At 50.2% G+C, this 7,411-nt stretch overlaps 1 protein-coding gene across 4 annotated transcripts in view; it reads right to left on the bottom strand.

Annotated features, from left to right (window-relative positions):
• SENP5 (SUMO specific peptidase 5) overlaps window positions 1-1,904 on the bottom strand; it is a 78,943-nt gene extending 77,039 nt beyond the window's left edge. For 2 of the 4 annotated variants that reach the window (XR_001889208.1, XM_017892206.1), the window contains exon 1: window positions 1,680-1,904. The gene's annotated coding sequence lies outside the window, so the exon portion shown is untranslated. Of the gene's footprint in view, window positions 1-1,021; window positions 1,225-1,679 lie in introns of those variants that run through there. The other 2 variants (XM_017892204.1, XM_017892205.1) reach the window with 2 other exon arrangements.
• Between the last annotated feature and the right edge of the window lie 5,507 nt (window positions 1,905-7,411).

The following is a 7,411-nucleotide window of genomic DNA, read 5'->3' as shown; positions in this document are numbered from 1 at the left end:
TTTTTTTTTGGCGGGGGACCGGGTCTCACTGTAACAGGCTGGAGTGCAATGGCGCGATCTTTTCGGCTCACTGCAACCTCCGCCTTCCGGGTTCAAGAGATTCTCGTGCCTCAACCTCCAGAGTAGCTGGGATTACAGGTTCCCGCCATCACGCCCGGCTAAGTTTTGTATTTTTAATAGACACGGGGTTTCACCATATTGGTCAGGCTGATCTCGAACTCCCAACCTCAGGTGATCCGCCCGTCTCGGCCTCCCAAAGTGCTGGTATTACAGGCGTCAGCCACCGCGACTGGCCGATCCCAGCACTTTTGAGAGGCCGAGGCAGGTAGATCACTTGAGCTCAGGAGTTCGAGACCAGCCTGGCCAATATGGTGAAACCCCGTGTCTATTAAAAATACAAAACTTAGCCGGGCGTGATGGCGGGAACCTGTAATCCCAGCTACTCTGGAGGTTGAGGCACGAGAATCTCTTGAACCCGGAAGGCGGAGGTTGCAGTGAGCCGAAAAGATCGCGCCATTGCACTCCAGCCTGTTACAGTGAGACCCGGTCCCCCGCCAAAAAAAAATTGTGAGCCAAGGTGTATATGAAGCCCCCCTCACCACCACCCTCCCCTACAAACCAAGCTTTTCTCCTAGAAAAGATGCACTGGGAAAAAGCTACCTTGAGTAAAGATCAAAACTGATGTAAGCCATCCCTTATACCAATAATGTGCTATCAACAAGCGTGAGACTTGTGGCTGGCTAGGAGACAGTCTGGTTTCTTCCTGATGCTGCCCACCCAAAACAGAGACTGCAGTTAGGCTCTGACCACACAAGCGCCTGGCATCTCCGGGCACCCTTCTCCACACTCAGCTTAGTTATTCCGGGCAAAACGCAAAACAACAGAATTAGGAACCTATCATGAAGTGTCCTGGATATTCTTAAATTTAACCAGATTCTCAAAACATTTCATAACGTCTGCTTTCTTCATTTAATTCTCCAAACATTATAATTTATATTGGTAGAAGAAAGTCCCACTTTACCTGGGGTGAAAAAGGTCGAAATGTCTAGCATGAGATGAAAAAACACTACCAGACAGCAGGGTAGGATTTCACCTCGGCTATTCTGGCTCTAAGTCCAAAACTCCCACATCCTCTCCGCATCCCTCCTCCCGCGACAGAGTGGCCACAGGGCGTAGAGCGGGGGATGATACACTCAGCGCAGACCGAAGGGAAAAGACATCTCCCGCCGCGCTCATGCCCAACCGGGCTCTCTGGAAAAGGGTCCCGGGAGGGCGAGGGAAAGAACCAAGGCCGGAAGGAGGCAGAGTGGTCTGAGCAAATAAGAACCCCGGACTTCCAAGGCGGCCGGAGCCGGAGGCCTGTGACAGTCGCTCCTCCTCCCAGAGCTTTCCCGGCTTCGGGAGGAGCTGGGGGGCGCCAGCTTCCCGGTGCCTGCGCCGCACAGCCCCGCTGGAGTGAGAGCGCAGGGCAGCGGCCCCACGGAACGAGCTCGCGCGCCTCCCCCGGAACGGCAGGCTGTGGCCGAGACGGACCGCGGCCTCCGGCTCGGGCGGGGGAGGGCGGCTCGAGGCCTCCGGACCGGGCGCTGAGCTGGCGCGCACCGGCGCGGGAATGGCCCCAGCCAGCCCCGCCAGGCGATCGCTGAATCCGTCACTTGGCTGCCCACGTCCCAGCTTACCTGCGACCCTGGTTCCTGGCAGCTGCCCCGCCACCGGCCCCGACGCGGCAGCAGCCTGGACCGCGGGTCCCGCCTTCGTCAGCTCCAGGGGAAGCCCCGGCAGCGAAGAGGCGTCCGGCCTGCTCGCCGCGGCCACAGCCGCCGAGCTTCCTCTGAAGCGGCTGCCGCGACGCCGACGCCGGCGCCGTCCTATCACGTCACCTCCTCCGCGCCCTTCCGCCTGCGGGGCTGGGCCTGGCACCGCTCCGCTTCCGGCGCTCCCGCCCCGCCTCCCGGCCCGGAGCCGCCCCGCCCTCGACCGTCACCGCGTCCTTAGCTCCAGCCTCCCTCAGAACGCGCTGGGTTGGGAGCTGCGTTCAGGAGCTGCGAAGCGCGTTTGAGACTTCAGCCCATTCTCCAGCTTTTAACCTAAAAGGGCTGAATCAGACCGCAGCTAGTGTACACCCGACCCTCCTCTGATCCCGTCACCCCTGCGCCGAAAGCAGAAGACCCATCCCAGCTCTGGACGTCGTGAGGCCTGGCCCAGGCGTCCCCTCTCTGGTTTTCCCATTGATCTTACCCCGGTGTTGGGATTGGCCTCTTTATCTGTGTCCTACCCGCCCCAACTGTGAATGCTTTCCAAAATTACAAGCCAGTGTCCTGACGGTAAAAACATAATGATAGCAGATTTATGGCGGAAGATGAGTTCGGTTTTGAACATACTCGATTTGGAAGAATAAAGTGGAGGTGACTGCAATGGAATACTAAGGCTGTGTTGCTGAGAGCCTGTGTAGACCATAAAGATATGCATTGATGGTGGAGACGATAAAAACTGCAGGATAGTTTGCTTTTAATTATCACCATGTCAGAAAATTCTAAACAATGTTAACGATAAAGTACTCCTCTCCAGATAAAGTACTCCTCTCCAGATAAAGTACTCCTCTCCAGATAAAGTACTCCTCTCCAAACGAAAGCTTTGTTTAGTCTTATTTCTGAACAATGGCTGCAATTTACTGTTGATTTTTCTTTTCTTTTCTTTTTTTTTTTTTAAACAGGGTCTTGCTCTCTCGCCCAAGCTGGAGTGCAGTGGCACAACCTGGGCTCGCTGTAACCTCTGCCCCCCCGGCCTCAAGCGATCCTCCCACTTCATCCTCCAGAATAGTTGGGCCCACAGGCTCCTGCACTACTCCCGGCTAATTTTTTTATTACTATTATTATTACTATCATTATTTTTGTAGCGATGTCTTCTTCCTATGTTGCCCAGGCTGGTCTTGAACCCCTGAGCTCAAGTGATCCTCCCACCTGGGCCTCCCACAGTGCTCGAATTAGAGGCATGAACCACCACGCCAGGCCCTCTCTTTTGTTAATAGTTTCTCTTTGTCAGTGGTCTTTCTTTCTCTTTTTTTTTTTTTTTTTTGAGACGGAATCTCGCTCTGTCGCCCAGGCTGGAGGGCAGTGGCCGGATCTCAGCTCACTGCAAGCTCTGCCTCCCGGGTTTACGCCATTCTCCTGCCTCAGCCTCCCGAGCAGCTGGGACTACAGGCACCACCACCTCGCCCGACTAACTTTTTTTGGGTTTTTTTTTTTAGTAGAGACGGGGTTTCACCATGTTAGCCAGGATGGTCTCCATGTCCTAACCTCATGATCCACCGCCTTGGCTTCCCAAAGTGTTGGGAATACCGGCGTGAGCCCCCGCACCTGGCCTGTCAGTGATTTTTAGTCATTTATTTTGTGCCCTATCTTTGTTTTCTTTGTATTTATCTGTCTTGGATATCATTGAGTTTCTCTGATTTGTGGGTTGATGTCTTTCATCCGTTTTGGGGAATTCTCAATCATTACCTCTTCAGATATGGTTTTTGCTGCATTCTCTATGCCTGTTCTCTGAGACACCAATTACATATGTAAGATGATGATGATGATGATGATGATTATTTTTTTTTTTTTTTTTTGAGACGGAGTCTCGCTCTGTCGCCCAGGCTGGAGTGCAGTGGCCGGATCTCAGCTCACTGCAAGCTCCGCCTCCCGGGTTCACGCCATTCTCCTGCCTCAGCCTCCCAAATAGCTGGGACTACAGGCGCCGCCACCACGCTCGGCTAGTTTTTTTGTATTTTTTAGTAGAGACAGGGTTTCACCGTGTTAGCCAGGATGGTCTCGATCTCCTGACCTCGTGATCCGCCCGTCTCGGCCTCCCAAAGTGCTGGGATTACAGACTTGAGCCACCGCGCCCGGCCGATTATTATTTTTATTGAGACACAGTTTCACTCTTTTTGCTCAAGCTGGAGTGCAATGGCATGATCTTAGCTCACTGCAACCTCCGCCTCCCAGGTTCAAGCAATTCTCCTCCCTCAGCCTCCCAAGTAGCTAGAATTACAGGTGCCCGCCACCACACCCAGCTAATTTTTGTATTTTTAGAAGAGACGGAGTGTCACCATGTTGACCAGGCTGGTCTTGAACTCCTGATCTCGTGATCCACCTGCCTTGGCCTTCCAAAGTGCTGGGATTACAGGCATGAGCCACTGCACCTGGCCTATTGTTGCCATCCTTATATTCACGAATACTCATTACTTAGCTTCTACTTATAAGTGAGAGCATTACTTATAAATGAGAGCAACTCACTGGATTTTCATTCCTGCGTTATTTCACTTAGGATAACAGCTTCCAGCTACATTCATATTGCAGCAAAAGACATGACTTCATACTTTTTATGGCTGCGTGGTATTCCATAGCATGTATGTACATTTTCTTTATCCAGTCCACTATTGATGGGCACCTAGGTTGACTCTATGTCATTGGTATTGTGAATAGTGCTGCAATGAACATACAAATGCATGTTTTTTTTGGTAGGATAATTTATTTTCTTTTGGATGTATACCCAGTAATGGGATTGCTGGGTCAAATGGTAGTTCTGTTTTAAGTTATTTAAGAAATCTCCAGGCTGGGCACAGTGGCTCATGCCTGTAATCCCAGCACTTTGGGAGGCCAAGTTGAGCAAATCACCTTAGGTAAGGAGTTTGAGACCAGCCTGGCCAACATGGTGAAACCCTGTCTCTACTGAAAACACAAAAATTAGCTGGGTGTGGTGGTGGGTGCCTGTAATACCAGCTACTGTGGAGGCTGAGGCAGAAGAATTGCCTGAACCTGGGAGGCGGAAGTTGCAGTGAGCTGAGATCGTGTCACTGTACTCCAGCATGGGTGACAGAGCAAGACTGTGTCTCAAAAAAAAAAAAAACTCTTCAACTGCTTTCCACAGTAACTGAACTAATTTACATGTTCACCAACAGAGTATAAGTGTTCCCGTTTTTCTGCAGCCTCACCAGCATGTTATTTTTTTACTTTTTAGTAATAGCTATTCTGACTGGTGTGAGATGGTATCTCATTGTGATTTTCATTTGCTTTTCTCTGATGATTAGTGATGAGCATTTTTAAAATATGTTTGTGAGCCACTTGTATGTTTTCTTTTCAGAAGTTCCTATTTATGTGTTTTGCCCATTTTATTTTTATGTATTTGTTTTTTGAGATGGAGTCTTGCTCTATTGCCAGGCTGGAGATTGCCCAGGCACAATCTCGGCTCACTGCATCCTCCGTCTCCTGGGTTCAAGCGATTCTCCTGCCTAAGCCTCCCAAGTAGCTGGGATTACAGGCACACACCACCATGCCTGGCTAATTTTTGTATTTTTAGTAGAGTTGGGGTTTCACCATGTTGGACAGGTTGGTCTTGAACTCCTGGCCTCATAATCTGCCCACTTTGGGCTCCAAAAGTGCTGGGATTACAGGTGTGAGCCACCTCACCCAGCTGTTTACCCATTTTTAATGGGGATATTTGTTTCTTGCTTGTTCAATTGTTTAAGTTCCTTATAGATTCTGATATTGGACCTTTGTTGGATGCATAAATTATGAATATTTTCTCCCATTGTAAGTTGTCTGTTTACTCTGTTGATAGGTTCTTTTGCTGTGCAGAAGTTATTTGCTTTAATTAGGTCCCATTTATCAGTTTTCGGTTTTGCTGCAATTGCTTTTGAGCATTTAGTAATTCTTTCCCAAAGCCAATATCCAGAATGGTGTTTCCTAGGATTTCTTCCAGGATTCTTATAGCTTGAAGTGTTACATTTAAATTCTTAATTCATTTTGAGTTAATTTTAGTATACGGTGAAAAGTGGGGGTCCAGTTTTATTCTTTTGCATATAACTAGCCAACTGTCTTAGCACAATTTATTGAATACAGTATTCTTTCCCCTTTGCTTGTTATTATCAACCTTGCCAAAGATCATATGACCATAGGTGTTGTTGTTGTTGTTGTTGTTTTAACCAATACCATGCTGTTTTGGTTACTGTAGCCTTGCAGTACAGCTTGAAGTCCAGTAATGTGATGCCTCTGGCTTTATTCTTTTCACTTGGGATTGCTTTGGCTATTCAGGGTCTTTTTGATTCCATATAGACTTTAGAATAATTTTTTCCAGTTCTGTGAAAAATGACCTTGGAAGTGAGAGGTGAAGCCAGCTGGACTTCCTGGGTTGAGTGGGGACTTGAAGAACTTTTCTGTCTTTCAAGAGAATTGTAAAATGCACCAATCAGCACTCTGTAAAACGCACCAATCAGCACTCTGTAAAATGCACCAATCAGCAGGATCCTAAAAATAGCCAATCACAGGGAGGATTGAAAAAAGGGCACTCTGGGCCGGGCGCGGTGGCTCACCCTATAATCCCAGCACTTTGGGAGGCTGAGGTGGGTGGATCAAAAGGTCAGGAGATCGAGACCATCCTGGCTAACATGGTGAAACCCCATCTCTACTAAAAATACAAAAAATTAGCCAGTCGTGGTGGTGGGCGCCTACAGTCCCAGCTACTGGAGGCTGAGGCAGGAGAATGGTGTGAACGCGGGAGGTGGAGCTTGCGGTGAACTGAGATCCGGCCACTGCACTCCAGCCTGGGGGACTGAGTGAGACTCTGTCTCAAAAAAAAAAAAAAAAAAGGCACTCTGATAGGACGGAAATGGAACATGGGAGGGCCGATAAGGGAATAAAAGCTGGCCACCCATGGCCAGCGGCGGCAACCTGCTCGGGTCCCTGCCGCGACGTGGCCACCCATGGCCAGCGGCGGCCTGCTTGGGTCCCTGCCGCGACGTGGAAGCTTTGTTCTTTTGCTCTTCACAATAAATCTTGCTGCTGCTCACTCTTTGGTCCGTGCCACCTTTAAGAGCTGTAACACCGCGAAGGTCCACGACTTCCTTAGAGTCAGCAAGACCATGAACCCACCAGAAGGAACCAACTCTGGACACAGTACCTTGATAGGAATAATGTTTAGGCCAGGTGTGGTGGCTCACACCTGTAATACTAGCACTCTGGGAGGCTGAAGGGGGCGGNTGGCCAGCGGCGGCAACCTGCTCGGGTCCCTGCCGCGACGTGGCCACCCATGGCCAGCGGCGGCGGCCTGCTCGGGTCCCTGCCGCGACGTGGCCACCCATGGCCAGCGGCGGCCTGCTTGGGTCCCTGCCGCGACGTGGAAGCTTTGTTCTTTTGCTCTTCACAATAAATCTTGCTGCTGCTCACTCTTTGGTCCGTGCCACCTTTAAGAGCTGTAACACCGCGAAGGTCCACGACTTCCTTAGAGTCAGCAAGACCATGAACCCACCAGAAGGAACCAACTCTGGACACAGTACCTTGATAGGAATAATGTTTAGGCCAGGTGTGGTGGCTCACACCTGTAATACTAGCACTCTGGGAGGCTGAAGGGGGCGGATCACCTGAGCTCAGGAGTT

This window comes from Rhinopithecus bieti, unplaced genomic scaffold, assembly GCF_001698545.2.
Source record: "Rhinopithecus bieti isolate Rb0 unplaced genomic scaffold, ASM169854v2 scaffold_21777, whole genome shotgun sequence".
In the NCBI taxonomy this organism is placed as follows: Eukaryota; Metazoa; Chordata; class Mammalia; order Primates; family Cercopithecidae; genus Rhinopithecus; species Rhinopithecus bieti.
Note: the sequence above shows the minus strand (reverse complement) of the source record. Positions and strands in the feature narration are given on the sequence as shown.